The sequence below is a fragment of the Lynx canadensis genome, chromosome D2 (genome assembly GCF_007474595.2).
Source record: "Lynx canadensis isolate LIC74 chromosome D2, mLynCan4.pri.v2, whole genome shotgun sequence".
Taxonomy (NCBI): domain Eukaryota; kingdom Metazoa; phylum Chordata; class Mammalia; order Carnivora; family Felidae; genus Lynx; species Lynx canadensis.
In genome coordinates this window covers 69764882-69782517 of record NC_044313.2, presented here as the reverse complement: position 1 = coordinate 69782517, position 17636 = coordinate 69764882, and positions in this window count along the sequence as shown.

Here is a 17636-nt window from a genome sequence, read left to right as displayed (position 1 = left end):
TCGCCCATCCTGTCGCACAGAACGTCCCCAAAAATCCCGCCCCCGACCTCCGCTCTGCCCCAATCGCGGGCCTTATCGGTTTCAGGCTAAAGAGCCCCGCCCCCCTAGTGCTCATGGCCATTCACTTTCTCCTTCCACCTCGTCTCCGTAGAAACACTCGTACTTAACAATAACAGTCCTGATGCTGCGCGGCCAGTGCGGAGTGTAAAGGAGCCATTCTTTTCTCTCTCAAAATCTCGATGCAAGTACCGCATACGTTTGAAGAAGGCACACGTACGTTTACGCACTGAGGAAACGCCACAAACCCAACCCACCTTTATAGCCACCATCGAGATGAAGAAGCAGCACGTTACCAGCACCCCCAGAAATTTACATCCACCTACGCATACAGGCATCCGTGAATATAGGTCATAAATTCTATAGAAATGTAACGAAGACTACAAGCAGCTCTTTAATGCCATTTCATCGCACTGTTGACCCAAGTCAGTTAAAACCTTCTGACCTAAGGCTTCCTTCCCTAGCTGTGAACTACGTTTGTTTGATAAAGCCTTTTTTATAGCCTTTACAAAGGCTTTATGAAGCCATTTGCTCTTCTCCATAATGCATCATCTTATTAACATCGGTCCATTCTTCCTTACAGATGTTTTCATTTTTTTTGATACATGGCAGAGTCTTGCTGGCACCCAGTGCGTTACCTACCTACCCTTCCAGTTTTGTGTCAGCAATAAATGATTTCTTAGTGGGATGAGTCCAATAAGAAAAAGCGTATGCTCTCTTAGGCTTATTCCAGACCTTATGCCTCTAAAACATTCCTTTTTTAAAAAAAAAAAATTTTTTAACGTTTATTTATTTTTGAGGCAGAGAGAGACAGAGCATGAACGGGGAAGGGGCAGAGAGAGAGGGAGACACAGAATCCCAAGCGGGATCCAGGATCTGAGCTGTCAGCACAGGGCCCGACGCGGGGCTCGAACTCAGGAACCGCGAGATCATGACCTGAGCCGGAGTTGGACGCTTAACCGACTGACCCACCCAGGCACCCCTAAAACATTTTTCTAAAGTTCTCCTAACATGACACAATTGATATTCTATTTCTGTTTGTGATTTTAAAAATGTACTGCCTATGAACATTTGCATCTTCAGTGCCTTTAGGTAACCAGTAAAATCTTGGCTGTTGCAATTCATTTAGTGTCAACATTTTCATTAAAAAGATCTTCATCTGGGGCGCCTGGGTGGCTCAGTCGGTTAAGCGTCCAACTTCGGCTCAGGTCATGATCTCGCGGTTCGTGAGTTCGAGCCCTGCCTCGGGCCCTGTGCTGACAGCTCAGAGCCTGGAGCCTGCTTGGGATTCTGTGTCTCCCTCTCTCTCTGCCCCTCCCCCGCTCATGCTCTGTCTCTCTCTGTCTCAAAAATAAACAAACATTAAAAAAAAAAAAAAAAGATCTTCATCTGTCCATCCCCATGCTGCTTGACCCCTCTAATGTCTATATCTTGGGTCAGAATGTGGGTAACATACATGCCCAGTAGTACAGCTGCAGATCACCTAGTGAACTTGGCCTGGTACAGCCTGAGCCACCCCAAGCTTCCCAATACCCTGTGCACGTGATGAGGCCAGGCAGCATTGAGATTACGCCCTACATTTCTCTTGGAACTTTTTAAAGCAGTCAATATCTTAGATAAAAGAGAAAACCCGTCTTGTCAAATTCTTCCCTTCACATAGTGTGAATTCTTCCGCGGGGAGGTGTCTTTTCTTAGCAGTGCCTGACTCCAGAGGCTCTCATGATCCCACGGCCTTTGTGACAGTTGCTCGTGATAACTGGTAAGCTATGCTGGCAAGGCACAACTTACACAGAACATGATACCAATTCTTCACAGTGTGAGCAGGGGAGGGGCAGAGGGAGAGGGAGACACAGAATCCCAAGCAGGCTCCGGGCTCCGAGCTGTCGGCACAGAGTCTGACGCGGGGCTCGAACTCACAGACCAAGAGATATGACCTGAGCCCAAGTCGGATGCTTAACTGGCTGAGCTACCCAGGTGCCCCTAGAACTGCACGTTTCTTTTTTTTTTTTTAATTTTTTTAACATTTATTTATTTTTGAGAGACAGAGACAGAGCGTGAGTGGGGAAGGGGCAGAGAGAGAGGGAGACACAATCCCAAACAGGCTCCAGGCCCTGAGCTGTCAGCACAGAGCCCCACGTGAGGCTCAAACCCATGAACCGTGAGATCATGACCTGAGCTGAAGTTGGATGCTTAACCGACTGAGCCACCCAGGTGCCCCTAGAGCTGCACGTTTTTATATTTAAAATTGGAGCTATATTTCAAAACTAAGTGAAAAATTCAGCTCTACAGAAGTTTGGTTTTAAATTTGATATTTACGAACTCTGTTGCGTTTAATCGCGTTAGATGATGCTGAGCATTGTAGAAGAAAACGTTGAGAACCAAATATTTTGTTTAAGACATTTTTACATTGACTTTAACTGCCACTTTATGAAAATACATGCAAATTTTGTATACGTTGACTTCAATTACATCTTCCAAACTTTTAATCCTTTAGATTATTACTAGAACACAAATTAAGTGAAAATCTTGACCATGACACTACTGATTGTATTAAAAGAAGGCAAGAAAGGGGCACCTGGGTGGCTCAGTCGGTTGAGCATCTGACTTCGACTCACGTCATGATCTCACGGTTCATGGGTTTGAGCCCCGCATGGGGCTCTGTGCTGACAGCTCAGAGCCTGGAGCCTCCTTCGGATTCTGTGTCTCCCTCCCTCTCTGACCCTCCCCTGCTCATGCTCTGTCTCTCTCTGTCTCAAAAATAAATAAACATTAAAAAAAAATTTTTTTTAAAGGCAAGAAGTATAATTTTATGGACTTAATACGATTTATGAATCATGCATGTCTGTATTACTCAGGAGGACTTCTCAGTCTGTGGGAGCACCCAGACACGTGTAATTATGACCACATTCAACTGTTTTAGGTATTGTGCAAACTTCTGAATATATAAAACCTGTCGCCTTACATATTTATCTATCTTTGGTGTCATAAAAATGCATTCCGCCAGGAGGACAGAACATACTCTATTTGACAAGGGATGTATGATTTCCAAGTATTTAAACACGTGGGCTTCCATCGTAGTCTTGCTTGGGGCCCTCACAACGTTAGAGGTGGGCCACAGGGGCCCATCTCTGTCTCTGGCTTCTAGTCCTCTGGCAGCCCCCCCCCCCCGCCCCCACGTGGTGGGTGCATGGCTACCACAACCATTTGCATCAGGGACCCAAAGACATCCGGTCCCCCTCGGCTGTAGGCCCGGAATCTCAGGGGGAGGGCTCTGATTGGGCCATCTCAGGTCAGGTGACCACTCAGACCCATCAATCCCCGCCACAGAGTAGAGTCACGTGATAACCTTGCAGCAAGGAGGGAAAGGCAGGATGCGGGCAGGGTCGGGGCTGGCACTCCGACTTGTCCAGTACGTGTTGATAGACTGTGGTTTTATGGATTCATTAGAATGTGGTTCAGCAGACCTCTTCTTAGTGGTTTTCAGGTCGTGCTTTTAGTAGTGGGTCTCCCGTGGAATGTAATGTCCAGAGGTAAAACTTTTTAAACCCAGGTTAGAAGGATAGCTGTCCACCCCAGTTTTCCGGGAACAGTCTCGATTTATGCCAGTTGTCTCATTGTAATTATCGGTAGTGTCCCTCCTCATTCAAAGGTATACTGGGTTAGGTGATAATTCATATGATGCCCCTAATTTTAGTGACTTTATGTGTGGTAGTGTGAACATTCATTTGAATTCCTGTTCGGCCCACATGCCACCTACCTCCGAGACCCTGCTGGCCATCATTTGGTCCCAAGAACCGCTAGAGGCCAAGCAGGGTTCTAGCTGCTGGAGATACAGCTGAGTAAGTCAGAAACCCTGTCTTGAAGGGGCTCTTGGTTCCACTAGGAGAGACAACACAAATTAGGTCATTATAATACAGCCTAAGAAATCTGGTGCAAACAGAGGAAGAGGGAGGAGCTCTGCTTGAAAAAAATTGAGAAAGACCCAATAAGGGATAAAACATTGGACCAGGTGACATGAATCTCCACATTGGTGACTTTGGCATATTGGGAGATGCCTCTTATTTTTATTAGCTACCTAATCGAAAACCAAGAAGTTCATCATTGCTCAGATGATTGCTGGTGGGCGAATCATATCCAGGATGGCTTTCTGACCATGAACGTCATCCCCAACATCAGTTGTAGAGCAGATGCCTCAAGTGCCTGTAGTCAAGAGGGCCAGGTGGGATGTGCTTGTGCCACAGGTAGGACCCCCAGAATGCCCTTGAGTCCCAGGCAGGGGCACCTGCCAGATTTCATAGTCGGCATCCCCCTGAGACTGATCTAGAACCAAGGAAGGGACACGAACCATGCAAAGTGTTTGGTATGGTGACCTGGGCTCCGATGCCAGCCCGGCCGCCTACCATCAGGCAAATCGCTTAATCTCCCTGGCCTTAATTTATCTGGAAAATGCAACTGTGAAACTAAATCCACAGCCTTTCTTCCAGCTTTAAGTTTTCTATTTGTGGTATAGTGAGCTAACTACAAATCCTTAAATCAAATTATCGCTAATGAATTAGCTAATTTGAGAAGACTCTTTTGGAAAACTCAGAGCCAATTTAAAATAGTTTCTCCTGGGGCATCTGGGTGGCTCAGTCAGTTAAGTGTCAGACTCTTGATTTCGGCTCAGGTCATGATCTCACGTTCAGTTCACGAGACGGAGCTTGCTTGGGATTCATTCTCTCTCTCTCTCTCTGCCCCTCCCCTGCTCTCTCTCAAAAATAAATGAATTTTAAAAAATAAAAATAAAATAGTTTCTTTTGTATATGCATTTGGTATAGCCACAAAGGCTTTTACAGTGATACAGACTTTATCAAACGGCCTCTGCAGTTTGAATCCTGTGTGGAAGATATAGGGGAGACCAACCACAGGAAAACTGTTGTAGAATAATAGTTCTGGCTCTTACTTTCCTTAAACCAGATTGTGTTGGGTGTAAGGGCCAGAAATAATGTCACAGTCTAAACTTCACTTTCCCCCCCGCCCCTCCCCAGAGTAGACAAGCAAAACTCAAGCACTCTCAGGAGAGCCTTTCAAATCCCTCACTTTGTCCTCAATTTCAGTTGGAGGCAAAGTGTGTGGGTCTGACTCATTGCCCTGTCCTCCTTGATCCTTCCAGAAGCACAACGAAGAGGAAAGCTAATGCTGCGGGCTACTTCCTGTCGTTGGTAGAGCGATTATCTGCTTTGTCTAGGGTTTTTCTCTGCTTGATCTCTCTCTCTCTCTCTCTCCCTCTTCGTCCCCCACCCAACTTGAACATCTCTTCATGTGTTTACTGGCAATTTGTACCTCTTTTCTGAACCGTCTTCATGATCTTTGGCCACTGCTTTCGATTTATTAAGAAATATTTGAAACACACAAGACGTATAAAAAATGATACATGAACCCCCAGAGGCTCACCACCTGACTTCAGAAACCATCCCCCACCGTGCACTCTCCCTCATTCTCATGAGCAGCCCTTGCATACCCAAGAGGTAACCTTGACCCTAAGTTCTGAGATCATGGGGCCCATGCATCTCTTTATATTTTTACTACACGTGTAGGTTTCTCTCCTATTTCTTTTTCGCCTATGGCTATCTCTGTAGCAATTTGCATCATTAGAAAACAGATCCTGGAGAACCATGCTTTCCATGAGATGGCTTAAACCCTATATGTAGCTCACTACTTCTCCTACCTTCTTCAACATAGATGCAGACCATTAAGTTTCCCTAAAACCACGGGTTTTAGGGAAAACCATTGGTGATTGCGGCAAAAAGATGGTTCTCAGGTCATCACATAACAGACAAGGGACATACTGTCTACCTAACAGAGGTGAGGAAGAGCCCTACATGCCATGAAAACCTTTCTCTGTACTCCATTCTCAGTGTTGCACATGTCTTTCCAATATAAGGAAAGCAACAAGGTGGGGGACGTGGACCCTGCTTACACAAGTTCGTCTCTTCCTTCTTCCTTCCTTCCTTCCTTCCTTCCTTCCTTCCTTCCTTCCTTCCTTCCCCCAACCAACAAATGTTTGTTGAGAACCCACCATAAGTGTCAGGCACTGAGCTAAATGCTGGGGAATAAAACCAAGAAAGACACAGTCCCTGCCCACCCATAGCAGAGTTAAGATAATAGACAAGTAAACAACAATAATAATAGCTCGGAATTGTTGAGCATTTACTCTCTGGCAGACCACTGGGCGAAGCACTTGCTTCCATTATTTCATTTGGTCCTCACGTGAGACATGCCGCGTGGGACATCGAATGGCACCTATGAAAAATATAGAAGCAGAAGAAACACAAGATCACGGAGCTGGGATTTGAACCGTGGCAGACTGAGCCAGAGCCTATGTATCTTTACAAACTTCAGCAATCGTCACTGAAGGAAATCAGTCGTTAGGATCAAATGGGAGAGGGCGATGACAGAGGGTGAAAGGTACCATGGGACGCGGGCATCTTGAAATGCTTCTTCGAGGATGGCTTGGTAATAGGGTTCAACGAGACACCTCTTATCTCAAGCGTAGACAGGTGATTCAGTCCATGCCCTAACAGAGACTTCTGGTATTAATTTCCTTTCATTAAGTTGGTGTCGGGGCATTATAAACAAGCTAGTTTCTAGGCCTGGGGAAAAGGTGATGCACCAAACGTCGCTAACTTTGGCAATAGAGAGATTCCCTGTTTGCGAAGCGCAGGTGATTCCTGCTAGATGTCCCTGCACCGATAGGTTGAGACCCCGGGGAGCTGCAGAGGAATCTCTCCTTTTAAAAGGGACATGAGGAGGGGTGCCTGGGTGGCTCGGTTGGGTGAGCATCTGACTCGTGGTTCTGGCTCAGATCTCCCAGTTCGTGGGTTTGAGCCCTGTGTCGGGCTCTATGCTGACCGTGTGGAGCCTGCTTGGGATTCTCTCTCTCCTCCTCTCTCTGCCCTTCCATTTGCACGTGCTCGCTCTCTCTCTCATAAATAAATCCACTTTAATGAATGAATAATAAAGAAATAAATGGAACGTGAGGCAAGCAGCCTGAGTGGTATGGTCCAGCCAGACCCTAATAATTACGTACGTGAGGTCCTTTCCCTCAGCGTTCTTTACTTTGCCTCCGTGTAAAGTCAGAGTGCCCAGCTACTAAACAAACAGTTGGGTGGAAATCACGAGAGCAAGACGGCAAGTTACAAAAGAGCAAGTCATGGAAGGTCTGTGAGGCCTCATGAACAAGGGAGCATAACATCTATAGTCCATGTGGTGGGGGTGGCTGTGAAAGGCTCTGCAGAAACCCGCCTCCGCTCTATGCTGTTTCGGTCCTTCTCCGGCGGGACCCCCTTACCAGGAACCAGGATGTAACATTTCATGACAGAAACAAGCCCCTAAGTCTTTGCCTCTTGGCACATGGGCTCGGATTACTACAATCTACAGGAACAGTTCTCTGTTTCAAATTCATGGGGAGAATTACCCCCCACCTCAGCCCCTCAAAAGGAAAATTCCTCTTATACTCTGAGTCCTGTGCCTATGCGTGTCAACTACGATTACAGCATGCATCCCTGTAAATGCAAGTTAAGTCTCTGTGGATACCTTGCAAATGGATATGTTCGCCTCTTGCCCTCTGCTAGCACTTAATATTAAACAGTGGACTTGCTTCTGAGCAAGACCTGTCTCCAGTAAAGATCCTCTGCGCCAAAACTCAAGAAACTCACGAGGTAGATGTGACTTTTCTGGAGGAAAGCGTTACAATACGTGTGCTTAAAAATGTTTGCTCCTTTATCATTATATAGAACCCTTTGGATGGCAAAAAATAGAAACCTATCCAAGTTAGCTTAGGAAAAAGGGGAGGATTTCCTACAAGGACAAAATATGGTCCTTGCATTGGCTATAGCCAGGCCCCAGGAAAGGACCAGAAGTGACGGGGTGGCAATAGAGAAGCCAGGATGTTTATGTTCTCTCCCTGAAACCACATTTTCAAAGAATAGGACTGTGTGTGTGTGTGTGTGTGTGTGTGTGTGTGTGTGTGAATCTTTACTGCCCAGGGATTGTCTCACCTGTCTCTCAGCCCCAGTTTTGGGTTCCTACGTACAGTGCTCTGATTGGCCCTGCTCCGTTGCCAAGGAGACAGGGTCACAGGTACAAAACCATGGCCTATCCACGGAGGGAGAGGGAGATACGGTTTCAAGAAAAGTGAATTGTACTAATAAGGACCTTCCTTCTGGCATTTATACAAGTTCCAACATATGGGCTTGGTTGAATAAATTATGTATTCCCTCATTTTGGAATACTGACTATTAAGATCATGTTTCAGAATATTTAACAAAATTAGAAAAATGCTCAGAATATGCTTGAGTGTAAGGGGCAAGTCACAGAGTAATATTTAATTTTATATTACGTAATAAAAAGAACTTGATTATATAATGAAAATAATTTTACTCCTATGTCTAGTTTGTATACATATGCATGGAGAGAAGACCAGTGTACAAAATAGAATGTTTACATAGTTATGTTGTGTGCATGTGTTTTCTCTATTTCTCAAATATTTTTATGTTGACGTTTATGACTTTTATGATCAAAGTTAATTTTTTAAATTTTTTTTAATGTTTATTTATTTTTGAGAGAGAGAGAGAGAGAGAGAGCAAGCAGGGGACGGGCAGAAAGCAAGGAAGACACAGAATCTTAAGCAGGCTCCTGGCTCTGAGCTGTCAGCACAGAGCCCGATGCAGAGCTCAAAGTCACCAGTGGCGAGATCATGACCTGAGCTGAAGTTGGACGCTCAACCGACTAAGCCACCCAGGCGCCCCAATCAAAATTAATTTTTAAACTAATTAATTGACAAATGATATAAGTAAAATTGCCTGAGATGGAAATGAAAAAAAACAAACAAAACAAAACACCTCAACTTATATCCTGAATCAGATATTTTGTAGTTTTTAAAATCACAGAAGTTTAAATTTTTTTTAATGTTTTTATTTATTTTTGAGACAGAGAGAGACAGAGCATGAGCAGGGGAGGGGCAGAGAGAGGAAGAGACACAGAATCCGAAGCAGGCTCCAGGCTCTGAGCTGTCAGCACAGAGCCCGACGCGGGGCTCGAACTCACGGACCGTGAGGTCATGACCTGAGCTGAAGTCGGACACTTAACTGACAGAGCCACCCAGGTGCCCCCAGAAGTAAGTTTAATAAAGTTTACCTAAAAAGAGTAGGTGGCTTGGGGAGCCTGGGTGGCTTACTCAGTTAAGGGTCCAACTCTTGATTTCGGCTCAGGTCATGATCTCATGGTTGTGGGATTAAGCCCCGTGTTGGGCTCTGTACCGACAGCACAGAGCTTGCTTGAGGTTCTCTCTCTCCCTCTTTCTCTCAAAATAAATAAAAATAAACATTAAAAAAAAGTGTAAGTGGCTCTTTCTAGGAACCCTTTGGGGAAATAATTAACTGCTTTAAAGTTTTGTAATGTCCTATTTAAATGCTGCTTTTAAAGTCAAGATTTTGAAAAAGCTCCCAGCCTGTAATTACCTTGTTTGAGAAATCAGCTCAAAGAGCTGTGTCTTTAGTATTTACGACATAACTTAAACATCACATGCAACTTAGGAATAATAATTCTAGTGATAGATACTATTGAAAAAATGTGGGCAAGTCAGAAAGGGAAACATATTTGAGGGTAAGATGACAATCACCTTGTTCCACCTAAATCACTGTTTTTTCTTTCTTTACAGTGAAGTGAGAGAACCATGCAGAGGGACTTTCTCAGTTGATGAGCCCTAACAGAGGGGTTGAGTTAAATGGACCCTTCTCCCGTTGCTTAACTGGCACTTGAAGCCTCCCAAAGAATAAAGCTATTGATGGGAGCCTCCTATAGGAGGTTTGGGTACAGGTTTTACTAGGAGTCTTGGGGATGTGACCAAATCTGGAAAAAAATCAGCAAAAGCATCAACATGAGTTAGAAAAGTATGTTATCAAATCTCAGAAGAGACTAGTATGTCAGGCCCCACTCTGTTCCCCAATCCCACGAGGGCAGAGCTTCTGGAAGATCAGAGAGGACTTCAAGAAGCCCTTCTCACCAGATAATCAAAGTAATTCAAAGTCCAAATGCTGTCACTCACTCCCAGATCTACCAGTTCTAGAGCATGTTCCAGGATCAGCTTTAGGTGGTCTCTCATCTGAACCTCTGATTTGTTTTTTTTTTTTAATGTTTATTCATTTTTTTTTTTTGAGAGAGAGAGAGCGAGCGAGCAGGAAACTGGTAGAAAGAGAGGGAGACACAGAATCTGAAGCAGGCTCCGGGCTCTGAGCTGTCAGCACAGAGCCTGATGCAGGGCTTGAACCCACAAGCCATGACAGAGGCTCACCCAACTGAGCTACCCAGGCACCCCTTAGCCTCTGATTTGATGCCTTCTCTTCCTCTGTCCATGGTCCTAGTGTTGCCCTGGCTTCTGCTGGCTTCTTTGGGTGCCTTTTCTTGCTTCCCTAGTCTGGACTGCTTGATCTTGGGCTTGATTCAGAAAGAAGACATAATAATAATAATAATACACAAAACAACAGTGAGTGTTAAAAACAACATAAAAAGTGTTGTGGGAAAACCAAAAGGACCTAATTATTTCTACCTGCAGTGGATTGCTGGGAGCTGGCTAACCAGAGGAGGTGATGAGTGTTTGGTGCCTTGGCGGGTAAGTAAAAGTTTGCCACGTAGGATGGAAGGAACTTCCCAGAAGAAAAACTGGGAAAAAAAGAATCAGAGGTGAAAAAGTGCGTGGCATCCTTGGGATGGCTTGTAGATGGAAGCATGGAGCAGAAGAAGGTGGAGAGTCTTGCAGTTGTGGTAAGAAATTTCGACTTCATTCTCTGAAGGTAGATTTTATTTGTTTTTATTTTTTATTTATTTTTTTAAATGTTTTTAACTTTTTTAATTTATTTTTGAGACAGAGAGAGACAGAGCATGAACGGGAGAGGGGCAGAGAGAGAGGGAGACACAGAGTCGGAAGCAGGCTCCAGGCTCTGAGCCATCAGCCCAGAGCCCGACGCGGGGCTCGAACTCACGGACTGCGAGATCGTGACCTGAGCCGAAGTCGGATGCTTAACCAACTGAGCCACCCAGGCGCCCCTGTTTTTATTTTTTTTTAACGTTTGTTTATTTTTGAGACAGAGAGAGACAGAGCATGAATGGGGGGGGGCAGAGAGAGAGGGAGACACAGATTCTGAAACAGGCTCCAGGCTCTGAGCAGTCAGCACAGAGCCCGACGCGGGGCTCGAACTCACGGACCGTGAGATCATGACCTGAGCCGAAGTCAGACACTTAATCGACTGAGCCACCCAGGGGCTTCATCTGAAGGTAGATTTTAAAGTGTGGGAAGGATTTGATTAGATTTGCTTACAAAGATCATTAGGCTACATCACCAAGGCTGGCTGAAAGAGGGCAGGGGGCCTTGGCCCCTATCCCTGACTCCTTTTCTGCAGCCTCAGCCTTCTTGTTCCCCCGCCAGATCCTTAATGGGGACTACATTCTTCTGTTCTTCCATGGTTTTGACCTAGGCCTTTTCTTGTCCCACATCTGTTCTCATGGTTTAACTATCATCCTGATGCAATTTCTGGCACTGACCTCCCTGTCAACCCTAACCTTGCATTTCCAGGTGCTACTAACTCTATGTACCTGCATGTACCCCCAGCCCCTCAAACTCAACATGTGTGTAGTAGCCACACTCTTTAAATCCTCCCCCCAACACTCCGTTCTTCCCCCTGACTCTTCGTTTCTGCCCTTTGTCCCACCATTCTCCAAGTTTCCTGAGCTTAGAGCTTGCTGGCTGTTACCTCCACCTTCTTTTGGTCCTCATGTTTAGCCCATTTTCAAGTCTGTCAAGATTTCTTTGTGATTTCTGACATCTGTGCCTTCCCAGTCTAACTGCAACCATCCTACCTGAGACCCTCTCCACATTTTGATTCTGTTATAGGAACAACAGCAGCCAGCTGGGGTCCCAAGTCTCCAGTGGCTCTCCTGGATGGTCCTATTCTGGTATAGTTTCTATTCTGTCTTGATTATAGAGGACCACATGTAACATAAATATTGAGGATAGTCCAAATTACTTTTGAAAGTCCCTTAGGAAGATCCCATATTGAAGTCTGACAAACCATCTCTCCAAAAGTCCAACAGCAACAACAATACTGAAACACAATTGTTTTCTTCCAACATGGGAATAGATTGTGCTTTCTTCTGTCCAGCACTACATAATGTAGTTGACTTGTACTTAGGACTTATTTTGGGAGGGAAAATGTATTTTTAAATATTCCTTCTATGAAAGGTGAACAAGAAAGACTTGAAACGTAGGGGAGGAAAAATAATTTCCCCTCTACCATTCTCAGTTCTTGGCTGAGATTCCTGTAATAATAATAATAATAATAATAATACAAGAAAAAAAAACCAAACAGAGATTTATTGACAGTATAGCTCATGTATACATGGAAGATACTCAGGAAAAAATGAGTAACACTCTGAGGTGGCTTAGAACTCTGGCTTAAAGACCATTTTCAATTAACGACAAGAAAGAAAAGGTATGGGGGAGGAGAGTATTGAGCAGTTACTAGGAAAAGCACAGAAAACAGGAGTAAGGTTTGTTATGCAGATCTGCATCTATACCTTCTCCAGGGATAAGGGTTTAATGTTATTTCAGGGGATTAGCCTTTGTCTTTCCTCAGGGCAGGGAGAAGGGATGTCTTTGTAAATTTATATCCTGCTTTCAGGCAAAGAGAGGGAGGCCAGGGAGCCTTTCTTGTATCAGCTTCTTTTCAATTGCCTTTAGCTAAAAATAATCCTTATGCCACTGGGTTTCTGGGGGCGGGCATATTCTGCCACCCTTCAGGATTAACCCAGAGCACAGCTGGTTCATGCTCACTCTGGGCACATGCTTATGGAAAGGATGTCATGTCACATCTCCCATACTGGCCCCGTCCTTTAAATTCTTAAAAAATATTTGCTATGCAGCTGTAATTCGATAGGAGGGAATCAAGCACAGGTTTTGCTGACACTGCTCAGGTAGGTGGGCCAGTGTGTCCCATGCCTGCCTGTGAGGCCCCTCACAGTGCTGGTCAGACCTGGGTGGGCAGAGAAGGTACCTGAGGCCTGCCACCCTGCGCCACCAATTCAGGTGAACTCCAAGGATTTCAAAACTTCTAAATTCAAACTTGGTCTTCTAGGTCTTTATATAAGAATATTTTTCAAGTTAAGAGAACATAATATATAATTTTTAACATGTGATTTTTTTGTTACCCTGATTGATAACTTTTAGCTATTTAGACATATGGTAGATGAGCCCCTCTCTGTATTCTTGCCGTGGCCAACATGAACGTCAGGATGGCTGGCCATATGCAACACATTTTCCTGAACCAGAGGGCGAAACAGCAGTGGGGGCTGCTGGGTGTGGGTAGGAATTGTGGGAAGTCCTGTGGCTATTCTCTCTCTCTCTCTCTCTCTCTCTCTCTCTCTCTCTCTCTCTCTCTCCATATCTCCTGGGTCCTTCTGGCTCTCTCTCCCAGACTCTTTTACGCTGCAAGGAAACCCCAAATGCTCCTGATTTTGCTAGGCAGAGAATTTAGATGTGTGCATGGCACCCTGAATTTTCGACCCTTGCTACTCACTAAGGTTCACAGGTCCTCAGCATCAGCATCGACTGGAAGCTTGGTGAAAATGCAGGCCCTCCGCTGCCTGAGTAACAACATTCACTTTTCCTCGGAACTCTCAGGGATGCATTTGGGAAATGCTGGAGGAGAGGCCGTCGATGCTATGGTAATCCTGAAGCAGGGAAGGTGATGAGAGATGAGAAGAGAAGGGAAGGAGAGCAGCACGATCCTGAGAGAAGAGTTACCTCCCAGGACCAGAGCCACCAAGGGGTCTCTGTCTCACCCAGCAGAGAGGGCTGAGGAGGGTGAGGGCTAGAGGAGCCCTGAAGCTGGGCACTCAGGGGGCAGAGAACGACAGCCAGTGATGTGGAAGGAGGCCTTGGCTTTAGGGACAGAGGGCAGGTGGAGAAGATGAGAGCCTGGAAGTTTTGAGAAAAGGAGACGAAGTGGAAATTGGAAACAGGAAAGGTTGCACACACATTTGAATGGGAAAGGGACCGGAATGCCACCCAAGCAGCCCTGTGCTTCTCAGGATGCAAAAAAGAGTCTTGGCAGAGGGAGAGCACACAGCCTATGTCCACGCAAACCAGAGCTGGGCAGTAGTTGAAGCGATTAAGACAGATCCTACCTATTCAGGACTGTTGCAACAGGGAAAAGAGACCTCAGCACAGACCCGGGTGCAGTTCTAAATACAATATGGGTCAGTGGGGATTTACAGCCAAGGAGCAGGTGCGGTGGGGGGGGGGGGATGATCAGTGGATGGAAATTATTACTAAGAGGAGACATCGGGGTGGGGGTGGGGGTTCTGCCTGAACAGATTCAACAGGATTCTTGCTGAAGACAAGCCAGGGCGATCCAGTGTCCCCTGGGGGAGGGGCACGAGGAACCCCATTCGATACCGAGGGGGTTCTGGTTAAACTGACTCAGCAGGGTTCTTTCTAGCTAAAATCTGATTTTACAAGCGCACAGATGAACCTAGGAGAAGGTTCAGGAGCCTGACTAAAGTTTGGTCAAGCAAATAATCTTTGTCACCTGGAGACAGACGGGCAGCTTGGGTCCCTCGCAAGGTATAAACGCCTGGCCCTCCTAGAATGACCCCGGGCACCCCACGCTTCTGCCCACATCAGGCTGCCACGTCCACAGCGTGTGCCTTCCCCCTGGGTCCACACCCCTGAGCCTTCAGAGGCTCCCCCAGCTGAGCCACAGGGGACCTTCCTCCTGTGCCCGCTTTTTGCTGGGCTAAGGAAAGACATTCTGGGGCTGAGGAAGCTAGGACAGGATCCACGGCAGAAGGCGGTGCTCCTTGAGGTGGGTGCCGCCTGAGGACCTTCCTGGGGGCCACGTCCTTTGCCTAAGGTTCTGAGGTCACCTGTTAGACCCATTCCACGTAGCTCCTCCGGGCGCCCATCCTCAGCTCCGGCCTCCCTGCTCTGTGGCGGGCGGCCCTCCTCCTGGGAAATCGTCCTCCCTTCCTTCCCACCCTCCTCCCATGATCCCAATCTTCTCTTGGACTGCTTGCCTCCTCCACCCTTCAGAGCCTCTTTATAGCTTATGTGAAGCCTTTAAAGCTTATCTGAAAGCAGCTCCCATGCTTCCTCTCTGATCCCTAAGAGTGGGGGAGTTAGAGGGGGGGTTGGGGGGAGGAGGGCGAGAGGGGGCGGGGCAGGGCCTTGTAAACACAGGCCATCGCCTTGTAAACACAGGCCATCCAGCCACATCTGCTCTGGGCGTGTGATGGAACAGAATTTCGTGAGCCTCATAGCTTTCAGCGCTGTGTGCCGGGAACTCCCTTAAGTGTTTTTACATACGTGGCTTCTCTCCGTTAACCCAAACCCAAACGTTGGGAAACGGTTGATTCCGAATTGTTATCCTCGCGGAACACCTACAGAAACTGAGGCACCGGGAGGAAATCGCGTCACGCCACGCGTGCCCGGAGATGCAAGGAGTGGCAGGCAGGCGGTCTGGCTCCAGAGCCCAGCCCCTGCCTCTGTGAGGTCGCCTTCCCTTCCGGCCGGCCACCTTCTCCCCCAGGAAGGGAGGGACGCACAGCCCTGTGGCTGGGGAATGACGGGCACCAAGGACGGCGAGCCACGAAAGCACCCAGCAGAACAAAGGGCCAAGTGTCTTTCTCAACACGTTTAAAGCTCGTAGACACAGCAGGAACGTTGACAAGCAAGATGCGCTCGGTCTCTGGGTACCAGGCTCCACGTGTACACAGGAGAAAGGAGTTTTTGTTTTGTGTCGTTCCAGAGGCTTAGCGCCGAACGTCACGAGGCCAACGCTTTATGTGTAGAGCTTGGCCCCAGCTCCAAGCCCCAGCGGTGGCGACGCAGGGCGCAGGAAGGCTCACTGTTCCAGGAGGAGGGGTGGAGGAGGTAGAGCGCCCAGAGGAGGACGCCGCCAGCCCCGCTTGCTCTCACCAGACTGTGGAGACCCAGTGGGGCTTCAGGGAACGTCCAAGGATCCGCTCTTGCTCTGCTGGCTTATTCTTTGGAGAGGGAGTTTGGAGAGTGTCCTGCCGTCCCCCCCAAGGCGGTGAGGACAGAGCCCATGAATGGGGAAGAAGAGACTCATCCCACTAACTGCTAAGAAAAAGCAGGGAGCTGTTGCCCAGACCCTGGGCTTCTCTGGCTGCCTTCTGGAGGCAGGTCCTGTGAGCAGGGTGAGGTCACTTTGGCTCCATGGTGGGCGGATGTTGGGGGTCGACAGCAGTGGGTCAGATTCCTGTTCTGCACCGACTAAGGGGGAGGCTTTGGACCCGGGCCTGACCTTTTCGGGCTTCTGTGTGCTCCCACGTCAGATCCTGGGCACACGGAGATGCTGTCGATGAGAAAGCGCAGTAAGGATTCAGGAGATACGTGTTTCCTTCACACACATTCTGGGAACTCTGTCTGCTGTTCGTTTTCTGCCTCACCCATTCGGCGATAAGCTTGGTGAGGGCAGGGTCTTAGCCAGTGTTGTCTCCCAGCGAGTAGCACAGAGTCCGGCACGTATGGGGTGAGTGACCGAGTGAGTGAGTGAGTGAGTGAATGAATGAATGAATGCTTACCAAGTGACACGCTGTGTTGGCATGCTAGCTGGAGATTCCCATTTCAACACTGTAATCTATGAGTTTGAGCAAATCACTTTTCTCTGTCTACGCTAGTTTCCCCAACCATTGGGGGAGAGAAATGCAACTTTCTTCTTCTTAAATTTTTTTTTAACGTTTATTCGTCTTTGAGAGACAGAGAGGGACAGAGCATGAGCAGGGAAGGGGCAGAGAGAGGGAGACACAGAATCCGAAGCGGGTTCCAGGCTCTTGAGCTGTCAGCACAGAGCCCGATGCGGGGCTCGAACTCAGGAACTGCGAGATCATGACCTGAGCCGAAGTCGGACGCTCAACCGACTGAGCCACCCAGGGCGCCCCAGCAACTATCTTCTTCTTAACAGGCGTGTCAGCATGTCTATAGCACTCAGAATTTCTTAGATGAAAGTTTCTACTAAACAGATAGGATTCGTTTCAGGAAGTTCCTTGACTTTGCCCCCAAATATATGATACACAGAAAGCCTGGCTTTTGCTCTTTGTGACGGGTTTAGAAAAGAGTGTAGAGATTAGACACAGTTGATGCTATCTAGCTATTGGTAATTGATGTAGGAACATGAGTAATACTTCTGAAATGTAGCTTTCCTGACCTCTCTGGTCTCTATTTTATGATGTTTTCAAAACAGCTTAATCGGGGCTGTCCATATTGCTGGGTCTTCAGCCAGAATGGAGAATGTCCTGCGGTCTCCCCCAGGGGTGAGGTCTTAAGCCATGAGGACAGAGCCCATTCTCCTTCTAGCGACCAAAGGAGCTCCACCATACCCTGTGGACAGGGAGTTCACCTTGGCCGTGTGCAAGGTGGCAGGCTGGAGGCACCAGACCAGCAGAGAGAAGGGACAAAGAGGTGGGCAGAGAGGCTCCCTGGGCCACCTGTGTGACCACTATGGCCTTCTTGAAGTCTCTTG